This window comes from Elaeis guineensis, chromosome 1, assembly GCF_000442705.2.
Source record: "Elaeis guineensis isolate ETL-2024a chromosome 1, EG11, whole genome shotgun sequence".
NCBI classification, from domain to species: domain Eukaryota; kingdom Viridiplantae; phylum Streptophyta; class Magnoliopsida; order Arecales; family Arecaceae; genus Elaeis; species Elaeis guineensis.
In genome coordinates, this window is record NC_025993.2 from 153,499,232 (window position 1) to 153,523,134 (window position 23,903).

At 44.3% G+C, this 23,903-nt stretch overlaps 1 long non-coding RNA gene across 1 annotated transcript in view; it reads left to right on the forward strand.

Moving 5' to 3' along the window:
* LOC109505530 (uncharacterized) overlaps positions 1–23,903 on the forward strand; it is a 26,415-nt gene continuing 2,512 nt past the window's right edge. Inside the window, exon 1 of the long non-coding RNA XR_830833.2 lies at positions 1–1,083. This is a non-coding gene — a long non-coding RNA (uncharacterized lncRNA). The remainder of the gene's footprint in view (positions 1,084–23,903) is intronic.

Below are 23,903 nucleotides of genomic sequence, written 5' to 3' on the forward strand. Positions count from 1 at the left end.
GCGAATACGGAGTGAGGACTCCGTTAGCCTGCAGTGAGAAGCCTCCAGACCCGGACAACTGGACTGGGATGATAAGGACGGTGACACGAAACTTAGAACAGACCGACTCCGTCATATCACACCAGCACAAGCTGGCCCATGGGGTTTCCGCCGACGTGTCGACCTCTCGTCGTCCGACCCATCGCGGGCCTGCGGCGCCGACAGCAGGTAAGCCAAGACCAAGAGCCGCGGCGCTAGATGATTATGCCACATCCCCAGCGATGGAGTGCTGCTGCTCGTTGCCGGCCCATTTCAAAGAGCCCCAAGTTCCTCCATCAGTCCTATGTGGAAGTCGATGTGTGGGCAGATCACAGTTGGACCATTAACCAAATGCCACTTGGATATATTTGACCGCCAAATCGGATGGAGCGGTGACGCTTCGCATTTCCGTTTTCGGCTCACGTTGCGCTGCCCGGCGCAACCAAATCAAACTTATCTGGCGCTTTGCAGCACAGGCATTCATTCCACCACCCACGGACGGCTTGGATGCTGCCACTTATGCCGACAAAAAGAGAAGTCAGGCTGCGATCATATACGGCGAGGGGGTCCGCCATTTCACTGTGTAAAATACGATTACGGATCCCTGCGGTGCCGCGCGGGATACCGTCCGTCCTGCGATGGACGGTATCCAGAGGCGCACCGCACCCCGCGGGGATCCGCGCTCGGGAGCTACCGACTGCAGAGCCGCACGAAATCCAACCCTATCGTGGAGGTCCCTTTCGTCATTCCGAAGAGATCTCTTCTGCCTACATATACGGCCTCATGGCCCTCCTCCTACCCCCACTCTCTCCTTGGTGAAGGGACGAGGAGCGAGAGGGGCGCCATGAGACGCACATGGCGTGGAACGATCACCGTCGATCGTGCCACGCTGTGTGCGTCTGATGCGCTCTCTCTGATGTGACTCCGGAGGTGCAGTGGACGTCTTGGAAGAGCATTCGTGGCCGTGGTGGGAGTGCCTCGGAGGCGTCGCCGGTACCATTCGTCACCATTAAATAGATCAATTCGCGCAGTAGCATCCGTTTCATGGTTGCACATGAGGCAAAGGTACAAATCTAGCCCAAGGGTTCCGTTTGTTCCTCTATATATATATATATATATATACACTACGTGAACGTAGTTTACGGGCCACGCACCAAGTCTTCTTGATACATGGATGACCATGGAAGAGGTTACCTCTTCGAGGTTTTTTCCAAGTTAGAGCAGTTGATAAGAGATTCAAAGAGTTTTTATTTTGGTTACCTCCGCGACCATCGGAAGGGGTTTTCCGTTGAGTGGGCACAAGGTCCTAGATCGTTTCTTTTCCACGTGTATCCATCAACCGCCCAAAGATCCGATGTGCGTGATAGTTTGATTTACCCCATCGACTTTCACACCGCATGCGTCTTCTCGTTCTTTCATGCAGGAATTCTTCTGGGTCAACAAATATATAGGTCCCCATGCGCCTGGTGCCGCGCCCGGCTTGCGGAGCCGGAGACGCCGCATACCAGCGGATAGGATGGACTCGAAGAGGCAGAGCGGACGGCAGATCTGACGATCGCATAGAGTTGTATATGAGTGCGTCCGCGGGACAACATGGACCTGGCCCGGAACCCATCGTATCACGTCACGTATGACGGCAAAGTCAGGCGTGACGGAAGGGGGACAGCGCCGTATCTTTCGCGCGAAGAAAGTTGAAATGAAGGATTCACCTTCCTTCGCGCGAATCCACCGTTGGATTGCGTTCCATGTTGCGTCCAGATCTACGAGGGAAAGGTTGGTATGCTTTGAGAGCCGTGTGAAGCGCAATCGGACGGGCGATGTCGCGAAAGAAGATCAATGATTCTATCGGACAAAAGATACAGCCCGAACCCACCTGAAGGAACGTGGGGGCAGGCAGGTTTTCTTTCTGGACACGGGGTACTTTTTGTTGTTTGTAAGTTGGACGGTGTGATTAAAAAGATGGACGGTGTGATGGCATAATCGCAACGTCACGTATGGTGTCACCAGATATGTATCAACCGAGAACACGCTTCGCAGCTAAAGTGACGCAGAAATCTCACACTATATATATCTATATAATAGCCCGTATCTTATCGGTACTATTTATAAGAAAAACGAGTTACGAGTCAATCGCATGTTGGAGTTGTACGAGGCTTTTTATGCGCCACTCTAGCACTGCTAAGTGCCAATATATCGTTGGCGGAGGAAAGGAAGCGGGGCCAGCGGCTGCGGCATCCTCTTTTCTTTTTAGCCAACCCGAAAATGATACTTTCTAAAATTCTTTATGATCTGTATATGGCTTATTTAAAAATTTCTTGCAAGTTAGAAAATAACAATTGCAGCTTGTTGAGATCAATCTCCCCATCATTCGATCGTCGGTGTCATACATCTATAAAAAAAATCCTCATAAACCAGAGATACCTCTGGCGAGGATCCTCCGACGATCAAGTCAGAGAGGAGACTAGACAACAGTGAAAAATCAGGAGCTCAGCGGGAGAGAGAGAAAGAGAATTTAAGAGCTTAGAGGCACTTCTAAGAGCTTGAGAAAGTTTGCCCCAAACTTAGAATTTAGAATCTATCAATACTGTTGTCTTACCCCGTTTTATAGTAGAACGCGGTATGGTCCCGTCATTAATGGTGCAGACAACTGAAGAGTTGTCAAATCGTCGGGAGCTGTCAAATCGCCGTGGACTGTCAAGACACTGGGATCAATCTATGTCCTTGATAGGACAATGTCCCAAGACGGCCATGCCGCATGTCCTTGACAGGACAACTGCCCATAGCGATCGTACGGCGTTTGGGTAGGCTAGCCGACTATATGTCGGTATTCGACTGTCGGGACGTCGGATGATGACCCAGAGACACCTCGGCTGGTCTCATGCCTTGCAGAAGTCGGACGTCGGCTGCCCCCTGACAGTGAGTCGGTGATTTGGGCTCGGCCGCTTGGTCGGTCGGAAACAGTATGGGTCGTTCGGCCGACATACCTTCAGTCGGATATTGTCGGCAGCCATTGTCGACGTACAGGGGTCGGTTGGTATATCCTAACAGTTGCCCCCCACTCCTGAGTCGGATGTCATGTTGGCCAGCGTTTCCACATGGGCGATGGCTTCGGACAAAAGGAGTGGTTATCCATCACGTCATGCTCCGACTCTGACGACCGTACCAACGAACGATCCGGTGTTAGACGTCTCATCGGGAACGTGAACTGCCGTCTCCTTGGGAACATGAACCGCCGTCTCCTTGAGAACATGAACTGCCGTCGGTTAATGAATCCCGAGACACGGCTTTTCTGCCACATGTCAGGGGGCTATTGGGCCGGAACTGTTCACGCAGATGGAGGCGACGTGGCTCGATCTGGGGGCAGGTGTGTCGAACCATCGGACTGAGGAAGGGCCCAGACGCTGCCACGTGTCGGCATCCGGGAAGCTCTGGTTTGGCGTGCTTTCATCTCGACCGTTGAAGGGCCTTATATATATGCGGCCACTTACATCCAAAACTTTACTTTTTGCTGCAAATCTATTCCTAGCGCTGAGGCCTTATCGAATTGTCCCCTAGTTCCAGGTAGTTATCTTCGTGCTCTCCCTTTGAAAACTCTTCTCGAAGTTTTGCCCGTTCTTGTCTTCTTGTACCCTTTCTCCTCTACCATTTTTTTTTTCTCCTTTCTGGGGCTAGCGTTATGGCTAAAACCTTTCCTCGAGGAAGTCAGTCGGGAAACCTGATTGACGATTCCCGGTTGACCCCGGAGGTGGAGGTTTCTTCACTTTCGGGGGCAAACGTCGAACGGCTCAGGGAGCAGTACAGTATCCCGGAGCAGTTCGAGCTCTTCACCCCTGGGGCTGAGGGTCGGGTTAACAACCCGCCTCCGGGTCAGGTGGTTTTTTATGTCGAAGACCTTCGGGCAGGTCTTCATTTTTCGATTTCGAAGTTCGTCTGGAACGTCTTGGATTACTATGGGCTTTGTCCGATGCAACTGGCGCCGAACTCAGTCCGGTTGATAATCAATTTTGCTTTGTTGTGTCGGCTTTTGCCGACCTTTTCCTATATTTTTCTCTTTCGGGCGTTCTTCATCCTCCGACCCCACCCGAAAGCCCAAGGGTGGTGGTTCTTCAATCTCCGGAAGGATCTTTCGTTCATCACTGATCTTTCATCGTCAATCCATGAGTGGAAGAACCAATTTTTCTTTGCTTCCTCTATGCTACTTTGGGGGTTCCCTTCCCGCTGGGCCGACTCTCGGACTCAGCCGAACGAAAATAGTCGGGTGGAGGCTGAAGACCGAGGGGATTTTCACCGACTGAAGGATGTGTCGATGCCGAAGCAGAGGGAGCTCGTCACCGAGTAAGCTCTATACGACGTCGGCCTGAGTTTGGTTCTCCGTTTAGGTACAGTTTAGTCTGTCGATCGTTCTTTTGTCCTTTTTATTTGTCTTTGGACTTGTGCTGATCCTTTGTTGAAATTGTAGGCATGCTGCCGAGAGTGAGGCTGACAGACACTGACATTCGGCAACATGCGGCGAGGAAGAGATCGACGTCTGGGGCCGGACCTTCGTGGCCTCCCAAGAGGCCTCAGATAGCATCCCCGACCGACATTGCGACGGTGGCAGTGCAGCCTGACACCGAATGTGCATCGGGCTATGAGCCGGTCATAGCCCTATCGGCTCCGGCGGTGCCACCTGGGGTGCCGTCCGAAGAAGGGGTGGCAGAGGGGGTAGCCGAAGGAGTGTCGACTCCCCCGACTATGGAAGAGGTTCGGGCCGAAGCGCGTGAGCCCGAACGACCTGTGGCGGCTCCCGTCGTGCCCTCAGGAGGAACTCAATCGAGTTCTAGCTTCCCATCCCTCTCCGACTTCCGGGCCTGGGCGATCGAACGAGGGAAGGCCCCGATGGCGCCGGCCGACGACACAAGGTCGACGAAACACACCGCATCATCTGACGTTCAGCTTTCCGAAGGAGCGTCGGCCCTGGCCAACCATAATTTGGCTAGGAGGTTGTGCCAGGCAACCATTCTCTCGGCCGACCGGGAGATCATGAAGAGTCGGTCGGTGACCGACATGCTTTCTTCCTTTTATCCGACTATGATCCAGGTGAGCTCCTCTTCTTCTTCTTTCCTCTTCATTATTGTTTTTTATCAGTTCAGTTTTTTGACAACCGACCTTCTACCTGCAGCTGATCTACAATATGTCCGAGCTGGAGGCCGGGTATCGGAGGTTCGGCGACGTCCAGATGGCCTGAAAGAATAGGGCCGAGATCGTCGAAGCTGAGAAGGCGACGCTGGTCGACCAGCTGAAGTTGTCGGTCGACCATGAGGCTAGGCTCGAGGAGGAGATCTCCCGACTGACCAATGGCCTAGCCGCCTCGGAGGTTGAACTTCAGTCAGCTCGCGAGCAGGTTCGGTGCAAGACCCGCTTCGTTCACCGACTGCGGCGCGAGCGGGACGGTTGCGTCAGGGAGCTCGAGGCCGAGCGCGAACAGCTTCGCGTTAGCTTGGAGAACCTGGCTAAAGCCGAGGAGAACTTGTCCTCCGCCCAAGCCGACGCCAACATAGCGAAGGCGGAGGCGGAGTCGGCCAAGGAGGCGCTGAGTCGGGCGGTGGAGGACTTCCATGGCTCGGATGAGTACCGGGAGGAGCTCCTTGAGAGCGGCTTCGCCTCCTATCGGGTGGGGTACAAGGACACCCGAGATACGATTCAGAGTCTGCACCCGAAGCTCGACCTGAGCGGCATCGTCGCTCCAGGGTCGGAGGACCAAGCCGCAGAGGAGGAGGCCGACCCACAGCTGACGGAACGAGTTGCCGAAGGTGAGGCGGCTCCAACCCCCGGTCCCTCTCCGACCCGATCGGGCACACCGGTGGCTCCCGAACTCTACCCGTTGCAAGAAGTCGACTCCGATGAATAGTTAGAGTATCTGCTCCGTTATCTTTGTATTTTTTATTTCTGCTTTGTCTTTGATATTTGTAATCGAGCTTCGTCCCAATTTTGTAGCCGGGCTTCGGCCCAATTTTGTAAGTCATTTCAACTTAACAAAATCAAAGACTTTTCACACTTTTCTTGCATGCGGTTCAAAGTATTTAATTTGTCGAGCCATCCCTGAGTGTATAGGTCGTAGCTTCGACACATCTCGTTAGGACGTTCGGTAGAGTTTAGCATAGCCGATCGAAGTAGTCAGTAGCGTGCGCCGTGCCAAGGACAGCGCAAGCCTCGATCGCAGGTCGGCATCTCAACCGTCATACAGACAGCGTAGGATCCGATGGTCGAGAGCTGTACCGATTGTAGGTCGAGTGTCTGCCTCCCGTACTTTGGTCGGGCGTGTACGTTAGGCCGAGTGTCGGCCAGTTCACTGAATGTAGCTCGTTGACACGATCATTCTGTAGAGTCTGATAGTCGAGTAGTGTCCGACGTATTCGGATAAGACAACGACGGTAAGTCGAATATCCGTTGTCCGACGTATTCGGATAAGATAACGATGGTAAGTCAAATTTAAACTTATAGATTACACCTTAATCTACGCATGCATATGTATATCATATTCTAGAACCATGCTCTGATACCATTTTAAGTGAAAATTCAGTGCAGGGGCAAAATGGTAATTTTAAATTTTTTTCAAAATTACTATTTTACAGCGAAATTATTAATTAATCTCATTAATTAATACTAATTAATCCTATACTAGGATCTAAATATGATACAACAGCATGTATTTAATTTGAAATTCAAATTTGAAACAATAAACTTTTTACTGTACTGTATTCAGAACACATCACCTTTTGCGGGTAGTCGATCACCGTAATTTGATCACCATCGGGGGGCTCTGATTGTCACGTCGCAGCCACACAAGTGTCTGGCCTCTGCGGATCATCCACACGAAGCTCCCATCTGATCGGCTCCTCACGAATGCTAGTTCGTGATTTCACCCTTTTGATTGCGGATGTTGATCGAACTCCTTCGATCGATGTGTGCCGACTCCTCGGACGCTCCGAATTATCTGCACGATTGATTGAGAGGCTGATGGATCTCTCTCTGAAATTTGGTGGACTCATGACACTCGTGGCACACCAATCTCACTTCCCGAACCCTAGGTAGAAATCCTAGGGTACACACCAAAAACCCTGCACCCACTTCTCTCTCCTTTTTCTCTCCTCTCGGTAAATTTTGAAAAATTTTGAACACATCAAAATTTTTTTAGAACCTTCCCACACCCCTTATCTCTTCTTTCTTTTTTTTTTTTTGTGCGTGGAGACTTTCATGAGAAATCATTTCTCGTGTGGAATATAGGGCGGACAAAAGAGGATAAGCTGGTGCATGGTTATTTGGTTATCCATTCAAATTCAAAACCCCTTTGAATTTGGATAGGTAACAAACCAAGTTAATCCAAATAATTGACGCATAGAAACATGGGCGTGAGAGAGCTTTGCATGGGAGAAAATTCACAAGAAAATTTCTTCTCGTGAATTCAAATGGGCGCAAGGAAGTTGGGTGGCGCAGGAAATTTAAAACAAGGTGGTTTGATTCAAATTGAGCCAACCTAATTAAAATAGGTTAAGCACAATTAGATCAGATTAAACCCAACACAATTAGGCTTAATTAGGCTCAATAAAATTCTAATCAAATCAGGAATTAACTAAGTCTAACCCTTGATCAAATCAGGGACTAAACCACCTTAGCGATTAGATCAACACTTAACCTAATCGGGTCAATCCAAACTGAATCCAATTTAATTGAACTTGGTCTAAAAATAATTACTCAATCAAATTGAGTTAATTAGCGATCAAATCACTAATTAAACCTCTCATAAATATTGAGTCAAAATCCGATGGGCAATTAGGCATCAGAGACCATCGATATGAAACCCTAATCAAAGAGTTCAAATTTCAAATTCAAAATTTGAAATTCAAAATTTTGACCCCGGTACCCAAAATGTGTAGAACTCATGATCAGAGAATCCTAATTCTCAATCATAGAGTCCCAGACACATAAGACTCATAATCAGCCATCAGATCAGAAAGGAACCTCTAATGTGTATGACCCCGCAGGTTCGAACCTAAGCCGGTAGCACAGGAACCAATTCCTGTACTAATCGAAGTGAGCATCTAGCAATGGTACCCGACGATCGGATAGGTCGAATAGTCACAATCGCAACATTCAGAACCTACGTGAATATGGTTACCGCATAATTCATCCCTTTTGACCCCTGTGTTTAGGACGACTCAGGGTTAAACTGTCAACCCTGATGAGATCATCCGAATCGTGCTCAACTCAATTAGTCTTGTGACTCCTCACTAGGACTACCCTAGCCAAGGTTTTGCTAAATTGAAACACGACTGTACACAGCTCCTAAACTGGAGTGGTCAATCCCATCTTGACACACACACCGACAAGTCAAGTACTTGACTACATCCAGCAGCCTTCCGTCACTGAATTAGAAATTCAGGTAGTCCAGTGCCTAAGTGCAGTGAGTTGCTTGCAAGTCACCGTGGCGGTCTCAAGTCGGAGGGATATTTATACCCATATCCCATCGGAGCAAATCTTAACAGCAGAAATAGCTCCGGAGTCGGTCATGTTTAGTGTAGATGTACCATTACATCTCACCTGTATGTCATACCAGTATCTCCACACTCCTTGATTATGAGGACAACCAACCCATATGGCACACAACGACCTATGCTCGATAAACGTTATCGTCCTTGGTAACAATGTATCATTTGGTCGCGAACAAGTTTAAGGACTAAGTGACAAATCCTCCTTTGTCGAGCCTAAATAGTCCTAAGGACTTCACCACAACACAGGAGTTCATTAGAAGATGAAACATTTGTGATAAAAAAATATCAAAATAATTTTTATTTATTTATAATTTATGTACTAATACAAAAGGAGCACAACCGTCAACGGGCTGACGATTGGCTTTGGGACACTATTCCCAACAGTTGGTAGGTGGCTCCGGCATTCTTTAGATCGAAGGGCATCACTTTGTAGCAGTAGAGGCCCTTGGCGGTCACGAAGGCGTATGCTCTTCGTCCTCGGATGCCATCCGGATTTGGTTATATCCGACGAAGGCATCCATGAAGCTGAGCAGTTGATAACCGGACGTCACATCCACCAGTTGGTCGATCTTCGGTAGGGGAAGCTATCCTTCGGACAGGCCCGATTCAAGTCGGTGTAGTTGTTGCCCAGCTATGCAACCCAAGAGGGGGGGTGAATTGGGTTTCTAAAAATTTTAAGCCCAACAGATAACTTATGAAGAACAAAACAATGGCTTTAAATCAATATTAATTAACTAAAGCAGTATTGCAAGGATATAATAAAGAAATAAGATAAAGCGATAAAGCACACCACAAACACAAGGATTTATAGTGGTTCGGTGCTAACCTTGCACCTACGTCCACTCCCCAAGATCCCACTTGGGAATTTTAATCCACTATCCTTTGTATTCAACCCGAATACAAAACGTCGGAAACTCCGACACTAGCTATCCCAAGCTAGAATACAGGACGTCGGAAACTCCGACCCTAGCTATCCCAAGCTAGAACACTTGTTTCCCGGGTACAAGCAAACCCAAAACACTCCGATTTCAGGTTCGGATCAACCTTTCCTTGTTTTGGAAATCCTCCAAAAACAAGAGCAAAAACTCACAAAGAGTAAGAATATTTAGAGCACAGATTAATACAATAACAGCTCCTTAAATGAGCAAATATAACAATAAAAGCTTTACTCAAATGAAGAACCCCTTTTTCAGATTTTCTCAAGATGAATGAACGGTTGAACGCTTGAGAAGAGGTTGATTGTTGATTGAAGATCTCTTGAAAGCTTTGAACGATCTCTAGATCAAGGTTGAAAACAATCGACTTGAAAGATTCTCTCTTTGAATGCTCTTGCTTTTCTTTTTCACAAACTCTCTTGAATATTGTGGATCCTCTCTCTTCTTCTTGAATATTTCGTTGATCTCAGATTTAGGATCCTCTCTTCTCTTTTGATCTCACGTTTGATCTCCCGATTTCCACACTTTTTCTTTGCACTTTGATCTGCTATTTAATCTACAATTTTCTTTCACCATTTTAAGCATTTTATGGCATTAGTAGCAAGAGAAAACAATTTAGGCAGATAAAGAGCCGTTAGAGGATTTTTAGGAAGCATAAATGGCAATTAAAATGGGCAAAAAAATAGCCGTTGCTGACATTTCCCGTCGCAGGGGTCGACTCATGAGTCGACTCATGCATCAGGAGTCGACTCATGAGTCGACTTCTGTTGCAAAGACCAGAAACTTGGATTTCTGGATTTTTTGGCCCAAATCAGCAGAGGTCGACTCATGAGTCGACTCATGCCTTGTGGGTCGACTCATGAGTCGACTCACAGGTCGTGCCAAGCCAAAAATCCAGTGTGCCATGGGAATTTTTGCGTGCCATTCAGCTCATAGTGCCATGAGTTGACTCATGAGTCGACTCATGCACTTCAAACCTTCATAACTTCAAAAATATAAGTCCAAACACAATAAAATTTTCACCAATAGATTTCAAATCATTTGTTCTACCAAATGGTACTATCAAATCAGAATTTTAGTAAAATTACGATTTTGCCCTTGAAGAGCATAAGGACTTTTTCAATTGTTTGTATCCCTTCAATCTGCTTTGTAATCATCAAAATCAATCTAGGAGCAACAATCTCCTCCTTTTTGATGATGACAAAACATATGAACAAAAATATTTATGTTAATGCATTAATTTCAAAAGAATCCATTATGGGTGTATATGCTTGAAAAGAGTATGATTCTTTTGGCATGTAATATAAATGCAAAAATAGTTTGTCCATTTTCTTAAAGATTTGAAAAGGGTATTAGATCATTTTGAGTTCAAGATATTTCAGAGCAAGAGAAGATAAATAACTTTTTCTATGTATCAGAGCAAAAATAATTTTTACAATGATATCAGAAAAGATTTTATAATGTATCAGAGCAAGAAAATTTTTAATGTATCAGAGAAAATTTCATACAGTATCAGAGCAAATGTTATAATATTTTAGAGAAACCTTCACACTGTATCGGATCAAATGTTATCATGTATCAGATCAAGTTGAAAGAAATTGTAGGATGTATCAGAGTAAAACAAATTTCTTATTGATGTCTCAAGGTGAGTAAAATTTCAAAAGCAAGTTTGAATATCAGAGCATATATATAAAAAAAATACTTATTTGCATTGTACTCATGATTTTGCTTTTGATGGATTAAAGTTCTGTCTGATACCAAATTTCTCTGTCTGATACCAAATTTCGATATCAAAATTTCTCAAAGTTTTGTTTAATCTTTCAATCCTTGTTTTTGTCTAATTTCTTCAATATTTGTTTAATTTCTTTAATATTTGTTTTAATTTAATTTCTCCCCCTTTTTCTCATAATTTAGGGTTTTGCTTTTTGTCTAATTTCCATTTTTTTATTTAATTTTAATTTCTCCCCCTTTTTGACATCATCAAACATAGTTAACTCTTTCTTTTCCTTTTCTGAAAATATTCTTTAATTTCTTCCTCTTTAGAGTTTTTCACAGATGTTTGCTCCCCCTTAATATAGCAATTATCAATAGCAAACAACAATAAGGAGAAGATAATATTTCAACAGATGTAACGGAGATTGAAATATAACCAAAATATAATCATTACAAAGAGGTAGAAATATAGGTAAAAGATGATTCCATTAATATCATAATTATTTCAAAAAATTCAACCAGCTAAATGTCAATACATGGCCCCAAGTTATAGATCCTAGAACAAGACACTAACTCCTAGAATCTAGTAAAAATCAAGATAAGTCAATGATCGGAGTCATCAGATATAGTATGAGAAGATGATGGATCAGAAGTGCGTCCTCTACCCCGTCTGCCTCTGCCACGAGTAGGAGAACGAAATGAACTTGGAGGCTGAGAACGCTGAGATACTAGGGCTGATACCATGAGTCTGATAGAATCAAGTACGTTCAGTGCTCTGGAAACAGATTGAAGTAGAGCAGTGAACTGGGTGGTAGCATGCTCACTCGATCCTCTGATCTCTTTCCTCAGTAGCTCATATCCACCTTCTAGTGCTCCTCTGAGCCTTCCAGCCTCTGCAGTGAGGTCTGTGACCTCAATGGTAGACTCCTGTGGCTGGGGATGGGCCAATGCAAGGACTTGCCCCTGCAAGTCAAGAACTCTGCCAGTAAGTCTCCAGACTGTATCCTCAAGCTGCTGTATCCTGACGGACTGATCTGAAATCATCTGAAATATAGTGGAGATGTGGGGAGTAATGGTCTGATCAGAAGAAGTAGCTCCAGGTGCAAAAGAAGTACTACTCCACTGGCTAGACAACAAAGAAGCCACACGCTGAGATATATGCTCGATCTGATCGTCAGCCAGTCTGAACTCTGAATGAGGTGCTCTGCTCTCTGGCTGATACACTGGTGTGGGCATCCTAGTAAACTCAGAAGGGCCAGCCTCAGTATCATGAATGAACTGGGTATCTGGTGAAGCTGCCCTGAAATCATGTACAGGAGAAGATGGACCTTCTTCTTCTACTCTGCCTTCAGTTCTGTCTTCAGCTCTTTCCTCAGCTCTTTCTTCAGAGCCCTTGATCCAACCACCAACAGTCTTTGTAATTCCCATTCGGTGCAGGCTGTGTTGGTTGAAAGTGTCCACATGTGAGAGCTTGGTAGGTGTCTCCCCCTCACAGCTAACTCCAAACCTCCTAAAAACTCTAGTAAGGGCCATACCATAAGGCAAGTGTGCCTTGGATCTGTTCAAAGTTTCTCTCATGGCCTCTATCATAAGTGTAGGGAGGTTTAGGGGGGTCTGAGTGATGATATGAAACATGACACATACATCTCTGCCAGATAGTAAGTCATGTCTACCACTCCTAGGAAAGAATAGTTTTGTCACAATCTGATGCAGGACCCTCATCTCAATGGACAGTAGCTTTGCTTCCAATTTGTTTAAACTTCCTGAAAAATCTTCTCCTAAGATAATTCTGATCCCTTCTTCTTTAATTGGGAGTTCCATATATGAGTATCCTTCACTAGGCAACTGAAGTATCTCTCCCAATATCCTAGAATCCAAACAGATGTCAATCTCCTTTACAGTTGAAGTCACAGACCCGTTTCCATAATTTATGTTCTGGTAGAACTCTCTGACTAGATCAACATAGGTGACTTCCTTAAGAGAGCAATAAAGTTCCCATCCTTGATTTTTGATCTTGGTAGCAAAAGTAAAGCCTTCTTTCTCAAAGAACCGAAAATCTATATTTTTCCCGGTTTCTACTTTTCTATCAGAAAGAAGATTTACACTGGGGCTTATGGAGGGTTGAGAGGGACCTTGAGCAGGTACTGAAACTGGATTGGGAACAGTGGAAGACTGAGCATGCCTTTTCTTTCGGACAATTTTCTCAGGCTCTCGGATTGATTTCCTTCTTTGGGGAAGTTTTATCTTTGGAGCCATATCCAGACAAGAAGACTTGAATTCAGTGGAGGAGGGATCACAAAAGAGTAAAGAAGAATTTTGGTGGAGAAAAGAAGTGGATTTTGAATGAACGGTGAAGTTCTAGGGCACGTTCCACCCGCGCCTAACACTGCGAGAAAGCACAGAAAAATCCTTTTCAAGGAGGCGATTTTTGGTGGAGAGGAGGAGGGAGAATTGCCTCAGAATTGATCCTTGGATTTGGAGCAAAAAGAGTTGGAGAGGACGGCTTTCGGAAGGAAGACGACGAGAAGATGAGTCGTCTCATAAACAAGGTTTCCCGTTTTAAAAACAATGAACCCGATGGAAGTTGGTGGGATTTACAAGTTTGCCATTGAGTCGACTCATGGGGGTCGACTCATGAAGTTCAGAAAATCAGGAAAAATGCAAATAAATTCCAGAAAAATTCAAAATTTTGGGAGAAAGAATTTTGCTCAATGATAAGTTTTTAGAGTGATAAAACTGAGCTTTTGGAACCAGGATAGTTGTTGGAAATTGAGCTCTAAGAATATTTGATAATAATTAAGAGAAGTTTAGGCAAATGGATCTAGAATTCCTAGATTTCTCCTAATTTCACAGAATCTATCCTCACTAAGGGCCTTTGTAAAGATATCGGCTAATTGATTTTCAGTGCAAACATATTTAAGAATTATATTTTTGTTTTGAACATGTTCTCTTATGAAATGATGTCTTATCTCAATATGTTTAGATCTTGAGTGTTGTATTGGATTTTTAGATAGATTTATAGCACTTGTATTATCACATTTTATTGGTGTTTCATTAAGTTTGATTCCAAAATCTTCGAGTTGTTGCTTAATCCACAAGATTTGAGCACAGCAACTTCCGGCTGCAATGTATTCGGCCTCAGCCGTAGACAGTGCCACCGAATTTTGTTTTTTGCTAAACCAAGAGATTAGGTTAACTCCAAGAAATTGGCAAGTTCCACTTGTGCTTTTTCTATCTAATTTACATCCAGCAAAATCAGCATCAGAATATCCTAACAAATTAATTTGTGAGTCCTTAGAGTACCATAACCCTATAGTTTGTGTACCATTTAAGTATCTAAGGATTCTTTTAACAGCATTCAAATGAGATTCCTTAGGATTAGATTGATATCTTGCACATAAGCAAACACTAAACATGATATCAGGCCTACTTGCAGTTAAATATAATAATGAGCCAATCATACCTCTATAGTATTTTAAGTCTACGCTTTTACCTTCATCATCCTTGTCAAGCTTACTTGAGGGACTCATTGGTGTGCCAATAGGTTTGCAGTTCTCCATTCCAAATCTTTTGAGTAGTTCCTTGGTGTGCTTGCTTTGGGTGATGGAGATTCCCTCTTTTGATTGTTTGATTTGGAGTCCGAGAAAGAAAGTGAGTTCTCCCATCATGCTCATCTCGAACTCTCCCTGCATAAGCTTAGCAAAGTCTTGACAAAGGGATTCATTAGTAGACCCAAAAATTATGTCATCAACATAAATTTGTATAATTAGCATATCATTTTGGTTTCTTCTAATAAATAGGGTTGTGTCTACATTGCCTCTTGAGAAACCATTATTTAGTAGAAATTTGCTTAGCCTTTCATACCATGCTCTAGGTGCTTGTTTTAGACCATATAAAGCTTTATTTAATCTAAAGACATGATTGGGAAAAGCATGATTTTCAAATCCAGGGGGTTGTTCTACATATACTTCTTCAGAAATATATCCATTTAAAAATGCACTTTTAACATCCATTTGAAATAGTTTGAATTTCATAAAGCAAGCATAAGCAAGTAGAAGTCTAATGGCTTCTAATCTAGCAACCGGTGCAAAGGTTTCATCAAAATCAATTCCTTCTTCTTGATTATATCCCTTAGCAACCAGTCTTGCTTTATTTCTAATTACATTTCCATGCTCATCTAATTTGTTTCTAAAGACCCATTTTGTGCCAATTATTGATTAATCTTTAGGTCTTTTCACTAAGGTCCAAACATTATTTCTTTCAAATTGACTGAGTTCTTCTTGCATAGCATTAATCCAGTTATGATCATTTTCAGCTTCTTCAAAAGTTTTAGGTTCAAGTTGAGATACAAAAGCACAATGATTAAGTACATCTCTAAGTGAAGAACGTGTTTTTACCCCATACATAGGATCACCGATAATTAATTCCTTAGGATGGTTGTGAACATACCTCCATTCCTTGGGTAAGTCATTTGTACCTTGAGGTTGTTCTTGAATTTCTTCACCTTTCTCATTTTGTTCATCTTCTTGATCCTTGTCTTCTGGAGTTGCTGAATCTTTTAGAGTGATCTCCTTCATACCTTCTATTAGTGGATCTGCATCATCAACACCCTTATTCTTCCTTGAAGGAAGATCGTTAGATTCATCAAAGACAACATGTATGGACTCCTCAACTACTAAGGTTCTTTTGTTGAACACTCTAAATGCTTTACTAGTGGAGGAGTAACCTAGAAGGATTGCTTCATCTGATTTTGCATCAAATTTACCAAGTTTTTCTTTGCCATTATTTAATACAAAACATCGGCAACCAAAAACATGAAAATAGGCAATATTTGGTTTTCTTCCTTTCCAAAGTTCATAGGGGGTTTTCTTTAAAAATTGTCTTATTAAAGCACGATTTAAAATGTAACATGCTGTGTTAATAGCTTCCGCCCAAAAATATTTTGGAAGGTTGCTTTCACAGAGCATGGTACGGGCCATTTCTTCTAAGGTTCTATTTTTCCTTTCAACTACCCCATTTTGTTGGGGTGTCCTAGGAGCAGAGAAGTTGTGGCCAATTTCATTTTCATCACAAAAATTTTCAAAGTCATGATTTTCAAATTCTGTTCCATGATCACTTCTAATATTTTGAATTGAAAACCCTTTTTCATTAGTGACTTTTCGATGAAATTTCGTGAAAATTTGAAAAGTTTCATTTTTGTGAGCTAAAAAGAAAATCCAAGTAAAACGAGAGTAATCATCAATTAATACAAATCCATATCGTTTTCCTCCTAGACTAGTGGTTTTAGTTGGTCCAAATAAATCCATATGTAAGAGCTCTAAAGGTCTAGAAGTTGAAATAGTGTTTTTGGATTTGAATGATACTCTAGTTTGTTTACCTAATTGGCATGCATCACAAATTCTATCCTTTTCAAAATTCAATTTTGGCAAACCGAGAACTAAATCCTTTTTGATTAATTTTGAAAGAGAATGCATGCTAATATGTGCAAGTCTACGATGCCACAGCCAACTAGTCTCATTTATTTTAGCATTTAAGGAAACTAGGCATTGCATGTCTAATTTAGTTAAATCATTCAAGTCTACCATATAAACATTGCCATGCCTATGTCCTATAAATTTAATGCCATCGTTAATAGGACTCGTCACAATGCATACAGATGATTCAAAACTTACTTTATACCCTTTATCACAGAATTGACTAATGCTAAGTAAGTTATGCTTTAAACCTTTAACAAGTAAAACATTCTCAATGTATTTGGAGGGAGTGATACCAATGTTACCTATCCCGATGATCTTTCCTTTGCCATTATCTCCAAAGGTGACCATCCCTCCATCCTTAGCATCAAGCGTGATGAATTGTGATTCATCACCAGTCATGTGTCTCGAGCATCCGCTGTCAAGATACCATTTCCTGTTTCCTTCTTGGGATGCTAGACACACCTGCAAGCACAGATCAAGTTTCTGTCTTAGGTACCCAAGCTTTCTTGGGTCCTTTCAGGTTAGTCAGAATGGTTCCTTTTGGAACCCATATTTTCTTTGTGTTTGCATATTTGTTAATAAGACATGTGTATGATTTATGTCCTATTCTTCCACATTTAAAACAAGTAATATTTGTAGGCTTTTTGCTTGAATAATTTGCATAAATATCCTTCAAAAATTTTTGTTTCTTCAGGGGTTTATAACCAAGTCCAGCCTTATCATATATAGCTTTCTGATTATCAAGGATCATATTTAGCTTGTTTGAACTTAAGGTGAACTTATCTACTATAGATTTCAGCCTGTTAATTTCATCCTTAAAGTTTTGATTTTCTTGAATCAATGTGAATTTTTCAATTGAAAGAATTTCAGCTTGTTTCACTAAGGATTGATTTTTCAATTTCAGCTCTTTGTTTTTCTTCCCTAGTTTCTTTAATTCATCAATTGAATCATAGAAAGCTTCATGCAATTCTTCAAAAGTAAATTCACTAGTGGATTCAGAAGTTACCTCATTCTCATGTGCCATCAGGCACAGATTGGCTTGTTCGGTTGAGGTTTCCTCGTCGGAGCTTGAGTCATCACTCGCACTCCAGGTCGCCATCATTGCCTTCTTTTTGAATTTCTTTGGACCTTTCTTCAATTGAGGACATTCGGATCTGAAATGTCCTGGCTTCTTGCACTCGTAGCATATAGGGGTTTGATCTTTCTCCTTTTCTATGCTTTGATCCCCTTTTGTAAATTTCTTTCTCATCCCCTGTTTCCTTTTTCTTAGAAACTTCTTGAATTTCCGGGTGATGAGAGCCATCTCCTCATCCTGATCTTCATCTTCAGAGTCATCTGTTTCATAATCAGGTGAAGTTGTGGATTTGAGGGCAATGGTTCTTTTCTTTTTGATTTCATCCTCTTGATGTTGCATCATGCTAAGTTCATGAGTCATCAAGGATCCAAGAAGCTCTTCTAGAGGTAGAGTGTTCAAGTCCTTTGCTTCTTGGATGGCAGTCACCTTGGCTTCCCAAGTTCTTGGCAGTGACCTGAGAATCTTCCTTACAAGTTCACTGTTAGTATAAGATTTGCCAAGACTCTTTAAACCATTGATTATATCAGTAAAACGAGTAAACATAGCAGTTATGGACTCATCATGCTCTATTTTGAACAATTCATATTTATGTACAAGCATGTTTATTTTAGACTCTTTTACTTGATTTGTTCCCTCATGGGTGACTTCTAACCTATTCCATATTTCTTTAGCAGATGCACAAGTAGAAATGCGATTAAATTCACTAGCATCTAGTGCACAATAAAGAACATTCATAGCTTTGGCATTTAATTGTGCCAATTTCTTGTCAACCTCATCCCATTCTTTCTCGGATTTGGTTGACTCCTCACCATCTATAATCTTGGTGGGTGTGTGAGGACCATTCACTATGATACTCCACATATCATAGTCGAGTGCTTGTATGAAAATCTTCATCCGAGCTTTCCAATAGGTGTAATTAGACCCATTGAAAAGTGGAGGTCGGTTTGTTGATTGCCCCTCAGCTAGAGAAGTTCCAACATGGGTTGCCATAGATCTTTGGCTCTTTGATTGTTAGATCAAAGAAGGGCTAGAGCACTGGCTCTGATACCACTTGTTGCCCAGCTATGCAACCCAAGAGGGGGGGTGAATTGGGTTTCTAAAAATTTTAAGCCCAACAGATAACTTATGAAGAACAAAACAATGGCTTTAAATCAATATTAATTAACTAAAGCAGTAATGCAAGGATATAATAAAGAAATAAGATAAAGCGATAAAGCACACCACAAACACAAGGATTTATAGTGGTTCGGTGCTAACCTTGCACCTACGTCCACTCCCCAAGATCCCACTTGGAAATTTTAATCCACTATCCTTTGTATTCAACCCGAATACAAAACGTCGGAAACTCCGACACTAGCTATCCCAAGCTAGAATACAGGACGTCGGAAACTCCGACCCTAGCTATCCCAAGCTAGAACACTTGTTTCCCGGGTACAAGCAAACCCAAAACACTCCGATTTCAGGTTCGGATCAACCTTTCCTTGTTTTGGAAATCCTCCAAAAACAAGAGCAAAAACTCACAAAGAGTAAGAATATTTAGAGCACAGATTAATACAATAACAGCTCCTTAAATGAGCAAATATAACAATAAAAGCTTTACTCAAATGAAGAACCCCTTTTTCAGATTTTCTCAAGATGAATGAACGGTTGAACGCTTGAGAAGAGGTTGATTGTTGATTGAAGATCTCTTGAAAGCTTTGAACGATCTCTAGATCAAGGTTGAAAACAATCGACTTGAAAGATTCTCTCTTTGAATGCTCTTGCTTTTCTTTTTCACAAACTCTCTTGAATATTGTGGATCCTCTCTCTTCTTCTTGAATATTTCGTTGATCTCAGATTTAGGATCCTCTCTTCTCTTTTGATCTCACGTTTGATCTCCCGATTTCCACACTTTTTCTTTGCACTTTGATCTGCTATTTAATCTGCAATTTCCTTTCACCATTTTAAGCATTTTATGGCATTAGTAGCAAGAGAAAATAATTTAGGCAGATAAAGAGCCGTTAGAGGATTTTTAGGAAGCATAAATGGCAATTAAAACGGACAAAAAAATAGCCATTACTGACATTTCCCGTCGCAGGGGTCGACTCATGAGTCGACTCATGCATCAGGAGTCGACTCATGAGTCGACTTCTGTTGCAAAGACCAGAAACTTGGATTTCTGGATTTTTTGGCCCAAATCAGCAGAGGTCGACTCATGAGTCGACTCATGCCTTGTGGGTCGACTCATGAGTCGACTCACAGGTCGTGCCAAGCCAAAAATCCAGTGTGCCATGGGAATTTTTGCGTGCCATTCAGCTCATAGTGCCATGAGTTGACTCATGAGTCGACTCATGCACTTCAAACCTTCATAACTTCAAAAATATAAGTCCAAACACAATAAAATTTTCACCAATAGATTTCAAATCATTTGTTCTACCAAATGGTACTATCAAATCAGGATTTTAGTGAAATTACAATTTTGCCCTTGAAGAGCATAAGGACTTTTTCAATTGTTTGTATCCCTTCAATCTGCTTTGTAATCATCAAAATCAATCTAGGAGCAACAGTAGTCGATACAGATCCTTCACTTCCCGTTGGCTTTCTTCACTATGACGATATTTGCGAGCCAGTCGGGATACGTGATTTCTCTGATGAAGCCCGCCTCGAGTAGCTTGTCCACTTCCTCGTCGATGGCCTTTTGTCTTTCGGGGGCGAAAGTCCGTTTCTTCTGTCTCACCAGCTTCACGTCAGGGGCGATGTTGAGTCGGTGAGTCATTATTTTCGGAGGTATGCCGGACATATCCGCTGCCGACCAAGCAAATACGTCGGTGTTAGCTTTCAACAGCTCTATCAGCTGCAGTCGCTCTGGGTCGAACAACTGCGATCCGACCCAGACGACCTGTTCAGGATTCTTGATCATCGGGATGGAAATCAGCTGTTCAGCCGGTTCACCCCGCTCCTCCTCTTTTCGTTGGTCCAGTTTGTCGACCGTTAGGGAGTCCTTTGATTCACTGCTTTGAGTAGAGATTTGGAAGCACTGCCGGGCGAGTTGTTGATCCCCGCATAATTCTCCGGCTCCGTTTTTAGTCAGAAACCGGACCAGCAAGTGGTATGTCGAGACTATCACCCTGAGGGTGTTTAGTTCGGATCTTCCAAGTATGGCGTTGTAGACCGAAGGTACTTGGACGACCGTGAATATCATATGAACGGTGCTTTGTCGCGGTTCGGCCCCAACTGTCACGGGAAGAGTAATTTCTCCTTTCACTGTGACGGCTTCCCCGGCGAAACCCATTAGGGGTGTAGAAACTCTCCGGAGTCGGTCGGTCGACAGCCGCATTCGGAAAAAGGCCAAGTAAAACAAAACATTAGTCGAGCTTCCATTATCAACAAGAATCTTTTTTACATCATAGTTCGCTATTGTTGTCGAGACAACAACAGTGTCATCATGGGGAGTTTGGATTCTCTGAGCATCCTTATCTGTAAAGATGATTACATCGTCCTGGCGTGGCCTCTTCGCTGACTCCCCTTCAGCAGTCGTTCCTCGATCCAGTCGTCTGGAGATCATGTTGATGACTCCAGCAGTAGGCTGATTATTCGCTGCCTCTTCAGTCGGTTGGGGTTGTCGGTCGGGAAGAGATCGAGCCGGCGGATCTCTTCGATACTTTTCGAGATACCCTCATCGTATGAGGGCCTCTATCTCATCTTTGAGTTGGATGCATTGCTCGATGGTGTGACCGTGGCCCCGATGAAATCGACAGTATCTCCTCCGGTCGAGGCCCTTTGCCTTCAGAGGTGGGGGTCGTCGCAGGTATTTCACTCCTTCAATCTCCATCAGGATCTGCGCACGAGGAGTAGAGAGCGGGGTGGAATCATACCTGCGATGCGTCGATCTCGGACTCTGAATCAGGGCGATCTCGGGCTCCGTTGTCGAGGCGAGACCCGTTTGTCGGTCGGGGGCCTGCTGGGTTCAGCAGCAGCCCGACTTTTCTTCCGCTTCTCCTTTTGGCCCGTGCCTTCAGTCAGGCATCGGTCGAAAGCTCCTTCGTCCGTGCGCATGTATTTGTACGCGCGCTCCAGCAATTCGGCATACGTCCGGAGGCGGATCTTGTCCAAGGAATAGGTGAACCAGGATCCCTTAGTCCCCTCTTCATGGTCGAGATAGCCATGTCTTCATTGAGATCCCGGACCTCAAGTGTGGCCGCGTTGAATCGCGCCACGAAGTGTCGGAGCGTCTCGTTTTCTCCCTGTTTGAGGGAGAAAAGACTGTCCGAGGTTCGCGGCGGCTTCCGACTTGTGCTGAAGTGGACCACGAAAGAATGCTCGAGCTGCCCGAAGGAGTGGATACTCCCTGAGTGGAGGCCAGAGTACCAGGCCCGAGCAGCTTTACGGAGCGTGGTGGGGAAGCCGATGCAGAGGAGGGCATCGGTCGCCCCTTGAATTGTCATGAGAGCCTTGTAGCTCTCCAGATGGTCAACTGGATCGGTGGAGCCGTCGTAAGGCTCCACGTGAGGCATCTTGAACCGACTAGGGATCGGCTCGTCGAGGATAAATCAGGAGAGAGATTGGGTGGTCCGAAAGTCGACGTCGTTTGAAGACTTCTGATCATCCACCTGGAGTTGGACAAGCCGACGGTCGATTTCTTCGAACTTACGTTCGTAGTCATCCAACCGTCGGTGTTGTGAGACATCAGGGGTCGAACCTCCCGATGAACTTGAGAGTAAGTGGGATGGTGTCCGTGGCCGCTTCTCCTTCCTCGCCCGCTCCAACTAGGAAGAAGAAGGACGTCGAGACCGGTGGGTGTCGCGTCGTGGCCGTCTCACCCCTTCTCGGTGGGAATGCGTAGACGGTTGCTCTTGAAGAGAAGACGGAAGCTGATGCGAACGTCGGCGGCTGCTTCTGAACGGCATAGGGTGCGCCGCCAGTTGTTCCATCGACGGTTGCGGCAACTGAGTTAGTTGCTGTTGGAGGTTTTTGACCGCGTCCGTCAGAATGGTCATTTGCCGCACGATCGCCGCGATTTATGCCTCCGTAGTTACCACCGGATGCGGAGAGCTGGGCTCCGCCATGGAAGGTGAAGGAGGAGCCTCTTCCCGACGGGAAGAGCGCCTCGCCGACCTGGTAGCTCTCGATTGCTGAGCTCTGATTTTCATCATTTCGAGAGATTTTTCAAGCTCTGTAGAGCTCGCTGGCTTACCTCTGTCGAGTACCCTTTCCTGGCGCACCAAATCTGTTGCGGCCAATCCCCCCGTCACCCGATCGCTGGTGTTGCGCACCTGCAAGAAAAATCCTCACAGACCGGAGATGCCTCCGGTGGGGACCCTCCGACGGTCAAGTCAGAGAGGAGACTAGGCAACAGTGAAAAATCAGGGGCTCAACGGGAGAGAGAGAAAGAGAGTTCAAGAGCTTAGAAGCGCTTCTGAGAGCTTGAGAAAGTTTGCCCCAAACTTAGAACTTAGGACCTACCAATACTGTTGCCTTACCCCGTTTTATAGTAGAACGCGGTATGATCCCGCCATTAATGGTGCAGATAACTGAAAAGTTGTCAAATCATTGGGGGCTGTCAAATCACCGTGGGCTGTCAAGTCACTGCGATCAATCTATGTCCTTGGCAGGACAATGCCTCAGGGCGGCCATGCCGCATGTCCTTGACAGGACAACTGCCCATAGCGGTCATACGGCGTTTGGGTGGGCTGGCCGACTATATGTCGGTATTCGACTGTCGGGACGTCGGATGATGATCCGGAGACACCGTCGGCTGATCTGATGCCTTGCGGAAGTCGGACGTCGGCTGTCCCCCGACAGTGAGTCGGTGATTTGGGCTCGGTCACTTGGTCGGTCGGAAATAGTATGGGTCTGTTCGACCGACATACCTTCGGTCGGATATTATCGGCAGCCATTGTCGGCAGTCATCGTCGGAGTCATCGGTCGGTCCGATCGGTAGAGTCGGACGTCGGTCGGACAGATCCGAGGATAAGTCGGCGTACAGAGGTTGATCGGTATATCCCAACACAGCTGATGTGCTATAAAAAGTTGTTTATTGCTGTTGGTCATGTGATTATTTTTGTTAACCACTTTAAAAGAATCTTGAACCTCCTTTTTATTGAATAAGTATATGAAGACATCTATTAATGAACCGTAATTTTTCACTTCGTGTTCTTTTCAAATGTAAATTATT